Raw genomic sequence first — 16,077 nt, 5'->3', positions numbered from 1 at the left:
ACACGCTATCTAAAAATAGAGTTGGGAATTACCACATTTCAAGTGACAAAGGTCAGGTGATGCCACACATAACATAATAACCTATTGCACACAAATCAAAATGTACGGAACTTAGGAGCCTGTACAATATTCGAGAACTGACTCTAGTTAATGATTGTGTCCGACTTAAAAGAACGCCCACTAAACTTTTCAAAATTGAAAAATGGGATCACAAAAAGTAAGTCATCATGATTTTTAATACCTAATCCAGATTTAAATAAAACTTAAATAATCTGAACACGGATCACTTGTCATCCTGAAGTTCTGAAGCCTCTGAAGTCAGTCAGCAGAATTATGGGTTATTGAGGATGAAGTATTTCTATTCCATATGACAGATAAGGAAATAACCCAATGTTGGAAATCTACCACAAAATGAGGAGTGACGTCCAACAAGTAATGTCCAAAGAAATAATCCTCTTAACCCTCCAATATGGGAGTAACTTCCAAAGCAACATGTTACAGTTAAAACAGCATTACAAATCATAGAGTCAAGAGAATGTTTCAGAGTTCAAATGAAACTGGTGGAATAAATGAGTTAATACTTAGAGTCACGTCAGCAATATTTCAGTCATATTATGACTGGAACAAGTTGTACTGTTACAATACCTTAAAAACTGTCACCTAAGGACAGTAATATAGCAAGCAATATATCACAGATTGTTCATGAAAAATGACTATCTGACTTTTAAACCATGATAAACAAAATAAAAATGGGGCTGCAGATTGCCAGTAAGAAAGATAAGGTCACCATATACAGTCATCCCTCGCAATACCGCTCTTCGCGATACCGCGGATTCAGTTAAACCGCTGGGTAATCCGTGGCTCCCATAAAAAAAGTTGCCCAGCGATCACACATCTTCACGTCATCGAAAATAGCACATCAACAAATCCGCTGTTGAGCTCTGGTTAATCACGTTGTAAACTAGTGAAATTCAGTGCGGATTGTAATCAACAGTGTTTATCGTACATATCCATGGTTTTTCAGATGCTTAAAACATGCAGGGTTTTCTCAATAATAATCAGACGAACAGCGAAACAACATAATAACTTATAAAAGACAACTTTATCATAAAGACATGCCATCAGCCGAATACTTACAATTTTTGTATTAAGGACCATTGGGACTTACAGTACCTCTGCATCCTTGGTTCCATCAGCAGGGTTTATACCTTTGCCTTGGTTACTGGTGAGTGAGTGAGTGTGTGAGTAAGGTTCAACGTCGCTTTTAGAAATATTCCAGCAATATCACGGCGGGGACACCAGAAAAGTAGTTACTGGTGATTGTTGCAAGTTTAACCAGGGATTAAAAGTAAACAAACATTCTATGGTTAAATGCAGGTAGATATAAATATACCTTGAATGAGTTGTTACACACCCTTTTACAGCCACGATAACTGTCTGCTACTTCAACCCATTCACACATAGTTAATTCATATGTACTATTGATTTATAAAACACATTACTTTGCATATAGTAATTTATGAATTCAAGCTATTTCTTTCAAAAAGCACAATATTAAATGAAAATTAATAAAAATGTCCTTTACTGTTTTGACATGGAAATATTTATTCCTGTAATTGAAAGAAACTGTACCTGATATTGTGAATAGAAATTTATGAATTCCAGCTATTATTTTTTTTTAAAAAGCAGAATATCAAATAAGAACGAACATTAATAAAATATCCATTTCTGTTTTGACATAGAAATATTTATCCCTGTAATGGAAACAAAACTGAACAGGATACATATCAAGGCTATATTAGCTTAATATGAAAAAGGCTAAAAAGACCCAGGTGATGAAATCCATGTACATGACCAAATTAAGTATGCATCTGGGATGAGCACATCCTAGCACAACCAAGGGATGCAACTGCATGCACAAAAGATCATATATTAAGAACTGATAACACAAGTCTGGTAAACAAACAAAAAATGTCAACCCAGGCAAACTCCAGATTCAACTGAGATATACCATGATTATAATTGCACAAGTGGGCTGCACTTACAAATTTCTAAGCACTAAAAAAATACAACATGTATGTACCATCATTCAAATCTACAAAGATCAGATAATAGCGACATAAGCAACAGACTTGATTCATTAACACTGAAATGGCTATTTATCGAGACAGTCTTGTCTGGTTAACACAGATTTAACCAGCTGCAGTTGCGAATCTATCAAAGTGCACCAGAAAGAAGCTGGGGACTGATTTCCCCGACATCATTTATGGCGCATATATGTTAAAAATATTCCCGACAGATAAGCTGCTCGCCATCAGCCCCCTCGCTGTACTGGGTGGCCCGGAAACGGCAGAATGTAACTGCCAGGACAAAAAAATCACAAAACCTAGCTTGAGTTTATCATTGATGATTCAAGCTTATAAAGTTGCGTGAAGCAGATGCATGATGGGTAGAGCTAGACCAGGTGGCACATTTTCGGAATAGTCCGACAGGGTGTTTCAGGAAGTCTCAAGATATAACTTATCTCGATTTCACAAGTCTCCCTAGGAAAACATAAGCGAGCTTAAACTTTATCAGTTTTTTCATGAAAGGAATTTCATGAAGTTCAGACAAATGGTTTATCTTGTGATGTGCTGGGTCGTTGCACAAAAAGGGTATTCTTCAACCTCCAAGTTGCTGCAATGGAGGATCCAGGCTGATATTTCTGTTGGATAATCTTGACGTGAAGAGACAAAGAGCCTCTAAAACGACAATGGCATCCTCTATCAACATTTCTTACAATTTAGCAAGAAACCAAACCCAAACAGGAACAGCTGTTACACATTTTCATACAGGATATGTGTCCCCGACTGACACAAGAGCATGCTGGGATTGAGTGCTTTCAGAACTGTGTAATCAGTTTTCCCATTCACGTACAGCAATATATGATTACAAGAGTTTTTATACAACACAAAAAATATTAGTTAATTATCAATAGATAGGAATATGTGCAAATTGGTGGCTGGTGAAATATGTGGACACTTTGTAATTACTGTGCTTCAGCCTATTTCAAATTCAATACAACTAAAAAATAACTCTTAAAACATATCAATGCTCACTCACGATGACCTACAAGCTGCAGCAATCTGACAGTTGTCTAATATCCATTATCTATTCAATTTTGAGTTGCTTGCATACTAATAAGCATTAAAATTGTTAAAAATAAGTTAGAAAAAACAAATTTGTTTACAATGCATTATTTACCAAATGCATCCTTTTTAACTTATGTACCTGTATTTAAGGAATCAGTGAGTGAGTGAGTGAGTAAATGTGTTTTATGCACACTTTCACTCATATTCCAACAATATCTAGGTGGGGAAACACCAGAAATGGGCTTCACACACTGTACCCATGTGGGGAATAGAACCAGGTCTTCGGAGTGACGAGCGAACACCTTTCCCACAAGGCAACCCCACAGACCCTTACAGGCATCATGTACATACATGAACAAGGCGGTGGTTAAACCGGTCGCTCGTCACGCCGAAGACCCGGGTTCGATGCCCCACATGGGTACAATGTGTGAAGCCCATTTCTGGTGTCCCCTGCGGTGATAATGCTGGAATGTTACTAAAGGTGACGTAAAACTAAACTTACTCACTGGCTCTCACACATACATAAACAGTACTGTACAATCCATAAACAAGAAGCTATATCATGCTGATGGTTAATTAGATACATATATCACTGCTGTGAGTTTATGTATGTGACGTGTTACACACTTGAGGCCGCACATGAACAGATACAAATGGAGGTTGACTGAAACACGATTTTAAGCAGAATTATTTTGAAATGTTTATTCGCTGGTGTAAAAATACCCAACAGATTGGACCCTAGGGAGTGAAAATAAACGAATACCCAACAGATTGAACCCAAGGGAGTGAAAATAAACGAACACCCACTGACATCAATCAACAACCAATATAAATGATAATTCCAGGTTAAGTACTGAAAGTCTCAAAACACTGTCTGGAGCTCTGAACAAGGAGCTTACAAATTCTCACTGACGATGACAATGTTAAGCTGAGCTTACAATGACATTTTAAATTATGCTGCCATGGAAGATTACCAGAACCATCTTTGTTAAACACTGATGATCTGACTGACTGAGTTTGGTTTTACGCCGCTTTTAGCAATATTCCAGCAACATCACGGCGGGAACACCAGAAATGGGCTTCACACATTGTACCCATGTGGGGATTCGAACCCGGGTCTTCGGCGTGACGAGTCAACGCTTTAACCACTAGGCTACCCCACCGCCCCCACTGATGATCTGAGGACACCAACAAGTTTATCCTAACACTGAAACTGACGAGCATCCAAGTAATTTTACCTACTATATGTACAACACACAGGTAGATCTCACGAGTCTTGGCGTAGTAGTTATGGACTAACTTCCCCAAGTGAATGAATAATATGGCACCAATTCACGAGGCTCAGTCAGTAATTCCGAGTCTCAAGTATGTTATTCTATATATCTCCTCTTAGTCTTTCAAGAAAGATGTCAGAATGAGACACAAGGATCTGCAGCTGGGTTCAATCATCATGGATTGTGGAAGGTATGTTTGAACATGGAACTCTGCAAGCAGCTAATAGGCACAGTACACATACCTTTGCTACTTTCATTATATATACTCAACAAAAACGTTAAGGACTATCCCAATCTTCAATATTAAAGTATTTAATAGTTCCTATTATGTTCCATATAATACTTTAATATTGAATATTGGGTGGTCCTTAACCTTTTTGTTGAGTATAGCTCTTTCTAACTTAATTACTCAACTTAATTTCAGTGTGTATCTGTGAGAGTGAGTTCAGTTTTACGCCGCTTATGGCAATATTCCAGCAATATCACGTCAGGGGACACCAGATATGGTCTTCACACATTGTACCCATGGGGGAAATTGAACCCGGTCTTTAGTGTGCCGAGCGAACGAGTGTGTGCATCTGTTTGTGCAGTATTTCAATTATCTCTGCACAGCATCTTGCGATTGAAGTTCCACAGATCTCAGTGATGTCTAACCCAGCTTAACTACTTATATCCATCTAGTTGTATATTGCTAATAGATATCAACCAGGTACTATTAAACCAGAAACCCACACAAGTTTGCCATTACAGTGGTATACAATGGGTTCGTTGATTACCCCGGATTCTTGGAGAGGGAAATATTATGGACAGAGCAGCAGATCTTTGGAAACTCCTGCAGACCAGACCCTATCTCTAAATCATTTCATGCAATACAAAACCAAACAGTTGGGATGAAGTATTTTTGTCAATGTCCCAAATAAGGAAAGTAGTCCAATGCTTTGTAACCAAGGTATTGTCACTTACTTGTGCCATGTCGAGGAAAGTACCACCCAAAAATGTGCTCCTGTTGAGGAGAGTACAACCCAAATATGTGCTCCTATTGAGAGAACCACTCCCAAATATCCTTCATGTTGAAGGTAGTATCGCCTCTAAATGTGCCTCTGTTGAGGAGAGTACCACGCTTAAATGTACCCCTTTAGGTCGAGTTGGTTGGTTGTGCCTCTGTTGAGGAGTACCACACTTAAATGTACCCCTTTAGGGCGAGTTGGTTGGTTAACACCACACTCAGCAATATTCCAGCTACATGTATATGGCAGCGGTCTGTAAATAATCGAGTCTGGATCAGACAATCCAGTGATCAACAGCATGAGCATCAATCTACGCAATTGGGATACGATGACATGTGTCAACCAAGTCAGTCAACCTGACCACCAATCCCATTAGTAGCCTTTTACGAAAAGCATGTGTTGCTGAAGACCATTTCAAACCCGGATCTTCATGGGTTTACGGGAGAACACTCCCAAATGTCCTCTATAATGGAGAGTACCACCCTTGTTGAGGAAGTAGGCTCCTTTCTGTCCCATTATAGATAAAATAGCCAACCTTAATGTCTCTCATGTTAAAGAGAGCACCACCATTATATATGTCCCCGTTGAGAACAGCATCCCCGTATGTACCCCATTTAAATAACACCACCAAGAGCTTTTGCAAATAGCACCACCAGAATGAGTGTGAGGTGATGCAAGGTAAACCTTGATTCAATAACAACATGACATATACCATATACATACCAGATGGGTGTCTGGATCCATGCAGAAACTGCAAAAATATAAATGTAGTATCCCTCCCATATACACAGTCCGAGAATCAAAGCTCACATTCAAAACTTGCTTGCCCTTACCTGCAACTACTTCCATAAATAATTAATGGCAGAAAACAAATGTCAATGATCACATGGCCAAATTAATCAAATTTTAAATTCATCTTCCCTTCACCTCACCTCCAACACAAGGCCCTGAACATGAATAAAGGTTCCAGTCAACCTGTCCAGCTCACCCAGCTGGGGACCCCCTGCAAAGATTTACCTGTAACAGGTACCCCCCACAAAGCTAACTCACATGTATACAGTAATCAGCTCGTCAATTTGTTGCCGGACTCCTACAGGAGGCCCTGGGGGTCAGTCGAGGAGGGGAAAAGCCGACATTGGCTATTGATCTCAGCTAAGTGGGGGGTCAGGTATTAATCGGGTTTGGAGGTGATTAACACATCAACTAACACGCTTATCTCACTGCTTGTGTACTATACACCGTATACCATGTCTGTTTCACAGGTTCAATAGTATATACCATGTCTCTATCCCATCAGACATCTACTGTAAAATAACATCCATGTTTTAGTCTCACATCATGTAGTACACATTCATATACCCTGTCTCTATCCCATCAGTTGTATACTATAACAGCAAAATATACTATAGTTTTTACCTCTGTTTTGTAGCATACATTTATATACGGGTGTCTAACCCATCAGACATTTACTGTAAAATCATATAACATGGTATCGCCTCAGTTGTGTACTAGTTGTATAGTATACAATTATACACCATGCCTCAAGTCTCGTCAGTTCTCTATTATAGCATCATATACCATGCCTAAATCTCACCAGTTGTCTATCATAAACTCGTATACCAAATTCCTATCAAACTAGTTGTATATACCATGTATCACTCCTATTTTCAGCACATAGGAATTTAATATGCCGCTCTCTTTCCAGTTGTGTAGTATTGAAGATTATTTTCATTGTGTGGTGACTAAGTGTGTTTGGTTGTCCACAGAACATAACATGAGACAGCAAGAAGACGTTTCAGACGTGAAGAATCAAAGCAAGAGTTATTGCATGATGAACCAAAATTTAATCCATCTGGGACAGGCAGTCATGCAGGGGTCTGGCCAAAGAATCATTAAACAGCAGACAGTACAACTTCAAACGCATTACATAATGAACATTATCAAAGCAACCATTAAGTATGTGGAATCTGTGAAGGTCAGGGTTACAATAGGTCAGGCACATTGACTTCACGAATGTCATCATATCCCATTTGAACTGAGTTTGAACTTACTAACCATCGTAAGTATCTTCAAGCAACAGATCCTAAATATGGACTTGTGATCGGATTTTGAAAATATAGTACAGAAGAGAACTTTCAGATTTCACGAGGCTTAGAAGAAAACACTCTCAGTGCTGTGGAAATAAACATGTTCAGATAAAAACTCAGTCTGAACAATATGCAAAATCAACATTAAAAGTTGACAAAAAAAATTTTTTTAAGATTAATTGCAGAAAATGGTAAGAATATCAACTAAGGACATCAAACTGTATAAAATTAAAAGAGCAAGTGACATAAAATATTGAAGGATGAGTACACAATAATATGTACTTACTCACATTAGTTTGAAATAAGAACATTTTCAAGCCCTATACAATATTATAGTGTTTACGTTTTAGATACTAGTAATAATCAATTGAATGTATTTTATGTAGTTTCTGGTAACTGTAATCTTTTCAGAGGTAACACTTGCAGGTTATTTTTAACACATTACACATACTTCACTTAAAACAGTAGTAAGGGGCATCCATTTGGTTTGATTGGGGAGGGAAATATTCTGGAAGAAACTTTTCCCAGCTGTATCAATACCTATCCAACAAAGTTGTATTTACTGAGCACAATGAAACAATCTCTACATTTTTTACAATTAACACAAAAATTTGGACATTTAGTATTCCCCACAGAAGTAGCTATTCATTTTTTCGTCAGTGCCAACTAACTCTTCATTTTGGACATGTTCCTGAATTAGCTGTTCAATTTAAAAATCATCCAACAACTTCATAAAACACTAAATTATTGAGCAGTAATAAAAATAACATGTTTTTATACCTGCCTAATTAAATAATTAATTAATAAGCAAAAGATGATAACAATCAAATTAAAAGTAATTGGCTTATCATTCACAATTATTACCCTGCACATTGAACTGCTTGTTTAACACTGCACCTAGATGCACTAGTAGAATGGTTGGTTACTGCACGCTGTTTGATGGGGGTCAAACAACGTAGGGTGCAGTACGAAAACTTTTGTCACGAAATCCATAACTAAAAATACAACTTTGACAGCAGTTGCTCAGCACAGTAGTACATCATGCTGTAAGGCAGTGGTACAGGAGCAACCTAACCCATAATTGTCACAGGAGTGTGTGAGTGAGTTGAGTTTTACGCCGCACTCGGAATTGCCACAGGATCAGAGGCAATAATAAAACAATTGTTCTGAAGACATTTTGGTTTTTCATTAAAACTGTTCGCCCAAGCATATCCAGTCAGTGCTACAGATAACTTTTTGGGTCATTGAGTTATGTACTCGCTTGTGTTCATCTCAATTGGGTATCCTAACTTTCCTTTGAGTAACCAAATAAATTGTACCCACCTCACTCAAACTTCATTGGGTATTTTGCCATTTTCCATTAATTGTAAAAATATAACAAGGTTTACATATTATTAATATTGCATCTGTGATATGAGAAACGATAAGGAGGACTGCAAGTTGCCAAGTTCATGTGTTGAAATAGAACGTCTGAATAGTCCTCAGTTATTTCATCTCTGCACAGGTACGCAAGCTAAGATTCAACATATTTGCGTGTACGCGTGTAAGATCAAAATTATTAGTATTTACAAAATATCAAGCATACTTGTAATAGGAACTGAGTTTCCACATAAATATTTGCGTAATTTATGCAGATACGCAGCTTTTCTGTACCTTTGATCCAGTGCATACTGGTCGTGTTGCTAAAATACACCCGGGGATGGATACACGTGCATGTGAAATGCAAAGTTTTAAGTGAGTGAGTTTAGTTTTACGCTGCACTCAGCAATATTCCAGCTATATGGCGGCGGTCTGTAAATAATCGAGTCTGGACCAGACAATCCAGTGATCAACAGCATGAGCATCGATCTACGCAATTGGCAACCGATGACATGTGTCAACCAAGTCAGTGAGCCTGACCACCCGATCCCATTAGTCGCCTCTTACGACAAGCATGAGTTACTGAAGATCAATATTCGAACCCGGACCTTCACGAGTAGGCAAAGTTTTAAGAGTAAGATGGCTGAAAATGATACACCGGCCATTCGTTCTAAGGCATTTGACTTGTAGGACTGATTCATTCTTTATTAGCCTTGTAGGGTCATTCTGCTATTGTGGCTTAGATTAGTGGCTTTTTGCTGTACTTGCATGAGAATCTTGTAGTGTTTAGAGGTTAGACAATTAGCGGTATTTAGACATTTCATTAATAGTTCATTTTCTTCACTTAGAATCACTTGAAGAGAATCACAGTTGATTATAAATCATCCACAGTTTTCTCACTTGTTATAGTTGTCCCGTTTAGTTCCTTGTTTAGGCCAAAGGTAAGTATTCGAAATTTAGTTTATTAGTTTTCAGCTACATTGTTAGATTGGCTCCTCACGTTTATTCCACTGCACGTTTGTTTTGTTCGTTGTTTAATATATTCACCAAAATCTAAGCTACATGACGGCAGTCTGTAAATAACTGAAACTGGTCTAGACAATCCAGTGATCAACATTATTCATATTGATCTATAGGGCTGTATATTAGCAAATAAATTGTATTGCAATATATTGCGATTCTGGTACCTGTATTCCCAAACTTACTTGCGATATATTGGGAGCTTCAGTGTTTGACAGTGACACTGATTGTACAAGCAATTGACAAATGGTTTGGCCTACATGTAATTACTGCAAAGAGTACACTATCAAAGGATTCATACTTTTATCTCTTAACAGAATACTAAAGAGCACTTGACCTAAGTCAAAGTCAACTGCTCAAGAAAAGGCCAGTTTAGATTAACCACAACATTCTTTCTTAAATGCAGTACTCTTTGCACTGGTAATATATATCTGGACTAAATATGCGCCTCCAACAAGTTTCTTTCTTGTGTTGATAAAAACTTTAATCTTTCTCTTATCCTGTTGTTAATGGATCTGGTCTCCTAATCCTGACTGTACATACTACACCACCCAATATTTGATCACTCACACATTGTACCCATGTCGGGAATCAAACCCAGGTCTTTGGTGTGATGAGTGAACACCTTAACCACTAGGCTACCCCACCACCTCTCATCCAATCAAAATTGGAGTCATACATATTGTATTGTGAAGATACATCAACCTGACTATCCAAGGCCCAACTTTACAAAGCTGGGTAAGTACTCGAACAATATGAGCACTCCCAAATTTCATAGCACTGCCATTACCATCAACCATATCACTTTGTTTGATCATCCAACCATTAAATTGTCTCTTACCAACAGGCAAACTCCAGGGACGTATCTTGACTTGCCAATATTCAGCCCCAAGTCTGTAGCGAATCACAATAAAACTTACCATTTTTAATTAAAAGAATTTAAAAAACAAGAACATTCAGGCAATTTATTTTTCAACATTAGCCAGACCATATTTATTTCTCATTTTACGGATCCACCGGTCGTATTCTTTCAAGAATAATAAAAAATATAAATCTTCCCTGCTCAAAAAATAAAATCCTAATGTTAATTTGACATAAGTGAAATGCTCTTGAAATCAGTGTGAAACCTAAACTCGCTCAACTTATATTTGGTTGATATAAACAAACCAAATGAGATAACATGGAAACTCATGGGGTTTTTTGCTTCGACTGGTGATTTTTTTTATTCCCTCCCGCCTTTAGGTTTTCTGCGGACAAAAATTTGTAAAACAAGAAATAAAATTGGTGTGGCCTTATCACGATTTTCCCCAGAATAAATATCATGATCAATACAACTGCACTCAGTAAAATGATATGCACGTATCATATGTCAAACAGAAATTTCAAAGTATGTGTCACGACAAAATGAATCATCATTTCACAATAGAGTTGAGTAATATCACTGTGCACTTGGCAGGGCATTATATATGGGTGATGGAATTACAACTTACATATTGCAGTGTACTGGATAATACTGAGATCCATATAATATATTATTAAATGAGTTAATGTCACAGGACATTATTAAGCGTATCATACTAGTGCACTTTCCAGCATTCTTATATCAAAACTGACGCAACTGTTCATGACTGAACCACTCTTCATGACTGAACCACTTCAGTTTCAGTACCATCTTTCACAATTCCAGTACATATACCTCCAATTAATTATTGAAAACTAAAAATGGTTATTACTACAGCCTCGTTCTTAGACCAGCTTGAGCATAACAACTCTAAAAATAGCTGTCAATTTACTGTATACTGTGTGACACTAACAAGCAGCAAGGTGACTGTCACTGGACCTCTGAAATGCATCTTAAAATACCTCATAGCAAGGGCTTGCCTACCATGTTTATATATTTCAAAAATAATTTCACCAAATAGAATTGTTAAAGACATACTGCTGGTCCAATTAAATACACCATATCAAGAAAGTAATTGGGTAAATGATGCTTTAGAAGGGTGTGAGTGAGTGAGTGCCTCCCCTTGTTGTACATACCGTTTTAAATACATCTTGACATTAAAATGACTTAGCTCCACCAATCTGACATCTTTTCCACCCCACAATTAATTTTTTAAATTATTTTGATCAGACAAATAGAGATTTTCAATTGAGGCTGGAAATCACTTACAAATGCATTTGTTGTTAATTTCAAGCTAATTCGTAACAGAATTTCTGAACTTAGTGATTCTAGAGATGGAGATTAAAAACAAAGCCACATGGAGGCAAAAGGTCCCAGGGTATTTACCACAGAAGAATGGAGAAAAAACACCTGCAATAATCAAGGATGCCTGAGTACAAGACAGGTGTCTTTTTAATTCTAATTGTCATTAGATTCAGCCTGGTTCCCTATGTATGTTGTGCTGGCGTTTCCCTGACCCAGGCAGTGGCAAATGCACAATGGTGGCCCCCACTATGAGGTGAGGTGAAGGTGAGGTGAAATTGGGTTTAACGTCGTGCTTGAGAATATTTCACTCATATGACGACGTGCATGCGTGTGTATGTGTAGGTGCGGCTGCTTGTACTAGCCCAGACTGAAGCTGGTTTTATAGTGCTAGCTCACTGAGATACCATGCCGCAGTGAAGCATGAATACCCCACTCAGACACATTATACTGACTCCGAGCCGAGTCCTTGCTGTACCCATTAATGCTAAGCGCCAGGCAGGGACCAACAAGTACCATATTTTAACGTCTTTTGGTATGACGCGGTCGGGGATCGAACCCGCGACCTTCCGCTCTCCAGGCAGACGCTCTAACCACTACACCACGGAGGCGGTCCACTATGATGTGACACACTGCATATTTACTATAGAAAAGTACAAGAACGTGTAGTAAAGATTTTTTTATTAACTTTTTCATTGAAACCTTAGCAAAATATATGTCACCAGAATGACACCCATTTTTAGTTATTGTGAAGGAAATCATTATTTAAGCAGTTTTGAGACACAAAAGACATCATACAGGCAAAATTTGTAAATGATGACACACACCTCATTTTCAGCACCAATATGGACATTATTATTACGCGTCACAATTCATACACGCAATACATGGAACTGAAGGAAAACATTTATTAAATATTGTTAGCATCTTTTGCATAAAATTTGGTGATGCTAATGTCTCAAGATTATCAATGTGGGATTTTGAACAAAAATGTAAACATGAAATGTAGATTATAAATGAATTTAACAAGACTCGTCAGTGGGTGCACAGCGTTGGCACAAGCACAGTATCCTAAGCGACATGATGGTATGGCTTGGGCCTTTCATTACAGTTTTCAACATGGCTTCTTGTTTTGACCCATAGATCCATCCATGGTACAACCCTGAGTATGAAGAGCACCTATGAAATTCTTTGGATTAGGTGAGGTGAGGTGAAATGGGGTTTAAGGTGGTACATAAGAATATTTCGCTCATATGACGACGTGCCTGCATGTGTATGTGTGGCTGCTTGTACTAGCCCAGACTTAAGCTGGTTTCATATACAGTCAAATCCCGATGAGTCGAATGCCGGTGTCTCAAATATTATGCATAACTCGAAGTACCTGTCGGTCCCAACCATTCCCTGTTATAGTTGTCATCATTTGAATACCGGTTACACAAATTCGTCTCATAAATACACACGATGACTCGAGAAGGAAATTTGGTCCCAAGAGATTCAAACAACAGCAATCTTGTATACATAAGCCGAAGTCAGTCAATGAGAAGTTGATTGGTGTAGCAAACTGATCCAATTAACAAACCAGCGTGGCTCACACCTTTCCGCCATTGACGGGTGAGTTCAAAAGGCAGATTAGTGATTTTACGGAAATCACTGCCTGTGCTAATCAGACTGGAACTGATAAGGTGCCCCTATTAGTGATATGGAAATCATTAGATAAACAACTGCTTAGGCGGAAGAATTAGGACTGGATCATCTTTTTTTCTACCCTCATAGACATACCTATGTCTTGAATACATCGATAAGTCGAATTTATTACTTGGTCCCCAGCGATTCGACTCATTGGGATTTGACTGTATATAGTGCTAGCTCAATGAGATACCATGCCACTGTTAAGCACTTTGGATTAGACCTTACATATATGCAAGCCAACACACCTTACCTCGTCGTTTCTGATAAAACTAACGAAATTATTTATATCATTGAACTTTCTGTCCCTTTTGACATGAATGTGATTGGAAAGATTCAGGAAAAACATGGCAAATATACAGACCTAGCTTACGAAATGTTACATTTGCATCCCAAGTACCAAGTTGTCTCCCCCTTGTTCTCAGTGCCTTAGGTTTGAAATTTCCCAGTCTCTTGACTGAGATTGGAAGAGTACCTGGGATTTGCTGCCAGGAACAATGCCCTTCTGACAGTCTGGGTAATGCAAAAAGGATGCAGTGTTGGGGAGTCTACATACTTTCCAAAATACCTCTCCAAGTCACCTACTGTAGCATTTAAACAATTCCTGTCTTCTAATGACAACTGTATCAACTTGAAACCATCACAACACATTTACAATGCAATGTCAAAGCGTGATATTCTGTTAAAGTCATCTGTGTATTCAAGCTGTATATGATTGTATAATGCATGTAACTCCAATGTATATGCGCTGGAGACCTTTTCGACTAGGCAGCACGACATGGGGAGCATCCCTTACACTGTCTGGGAATGGGTCTGTAATAAAGGGGACTGAGGCCCTGAGCTGATGATGAGCCTAAAGGGCCTCACTCTCTCTCTCTTCTGACTGTGCCATAATAGCGAAACCCTCTTTACTGCATATAATGTGTAAATAATAATAAACCTAAGAAAGAACCCCTGCCTAAATACCATGACATTATAATGTTTAGCCATCCGGACGAAGTAGTGCGTAAGCCCATATATCACTCATAAACTATGTTGTCGTGACGTAAATAAACACGCCGAAAGCAACAGGGGGTTTAAATACGCTAGATATTCAAAGAATGTGTGCGGACTCGCTAACAACTGCTTAATGCTAGTTCATGACTGCGGTAATGAAAGCACAACTCTCACAAGCCTATTAAGCCTCTTGACAGAACGACCCCATGTTGTCCAAGCCTATTACCCAACCTCCGGCCGACGGTCCAATGTTCCCTATTTATGAATGAACACCACACGCAGTTGTGGGAAAACGCGAAAGTACTTATGACCGAAGTGCTTGCGTTAAAACGGGGTGCGTGTGTTAGAACGGAGTTAAATTGCTTGGTGTGAAAGGGTAACAACGAAAGTCTAAGCCAAGCCGAGTAAATATACCTGTGTGGGCGAGAATGTCGACTTGTCACTTGCATTTGGTTGTGTTTCGAAAGGTAGCCATCAATGTTTTCGCTTACTCGCACATGCTCAGACCCCCTGCATGCCAAACAATACGTCATCAAATTCCGCTGGTCACATGACACTTTCCCCACGCGGGAAGGTTTGAATGGGTTTGTGTTCATATTTTTACAGAGCAGGTGCCCGTTGAGTGTTGATCGCGAAGAAGTAAAATATTACTTTTTTCCCCCGAAATGAAAAAGAATCTCTTCCTTGTGTGTTTTGATATCAAATATGTCAACACTGGTTTAAAATATGAAAAAAGACATGTTTTAACATTATATTTACGAGTGTTGATAACATCTAAAGTCGTTTTCCCAACTTTTTCCAGCTGAAATCAGTAATAAGCCCAGCTGCACAGTGTCATGTGTGTAAAGGTACAGTGTCTTATGCATGAAAGTGCAGCGTCTCGTGTGCAAAAGTCCGGACACTTATGTGTAAAACAGTGTCGTATGTTTGAGCATATATATACATGTAGTGTCTTATGTGTAAAGGTACAGTGTCTTGTGTTTAGGGACCGTTCATAATTTATGGCGGGGGTGGGGGTGTTTTGATGATAATTTTATGGGGGTCACCCATTTTGTTCTGGGGAGCTAGGGGTCATCAATTTTGTACATACATACTGGGGGGGAGTGTCAGCAATTTTGTACATAAAAATATGTTTAAAATTATGCTTAGAAATTGTGGGAAGGGGAAGGGGGGTCATTGATTTTGTACATCACATGCAGGGGGGTCACTTATTTTATACATAATTTTTTTTAGGGGGTCATTCACATTGTACATGCTTCTCCATAAAATTCATCATTATCTATGAATTTGAACTTATCTCAAAATTCAAAAGTT

The 16,077-nt window shown here is 38.4% G+C and overlaps 1 protein-coding gene across 1 annotated transcript in view; it reads right to left on the bottom strand.

The window, feature by feature from the left end:
* The window catches only part of LOC124252866 (zinc finger protein GLIS2-like), a 63,303-nt gene extending 48,041 nt beyond the window's left edge, over positions 1 to 15,262 (bottom strand). The window contains exon 1 of the mRNA XM_046686539.1: positions 15,178 to 15,262. The gene's annotated coding sequence lies outside the window, so the exon portion shown is untranslated. The remainder of the gene's footprint in view (positions 1 to 15,177) is intronic.
* Positions 15,263 to 16,077: the final 815 nt, after the last annotated feature.

Source organism: Haliotis rubra, unplaced genomic scaffold, assembly GCF_003918875.1.
Source record: "Haliotis rubra isolate DU_JTF1 unplaced genomic scaffold, ASM391887v1 Scf528, whole genome shotgun sequence".
Classification (NCBI taxonomy): Eukaryota; Metazoa; Mollusca; class Gastropoda; order Lepetellida; family Haliotidae; genus Haliotis; species Haliotis rubra.
This window is presented reverse-complemented; position numbering and strand designations above follow the sequence as displayed.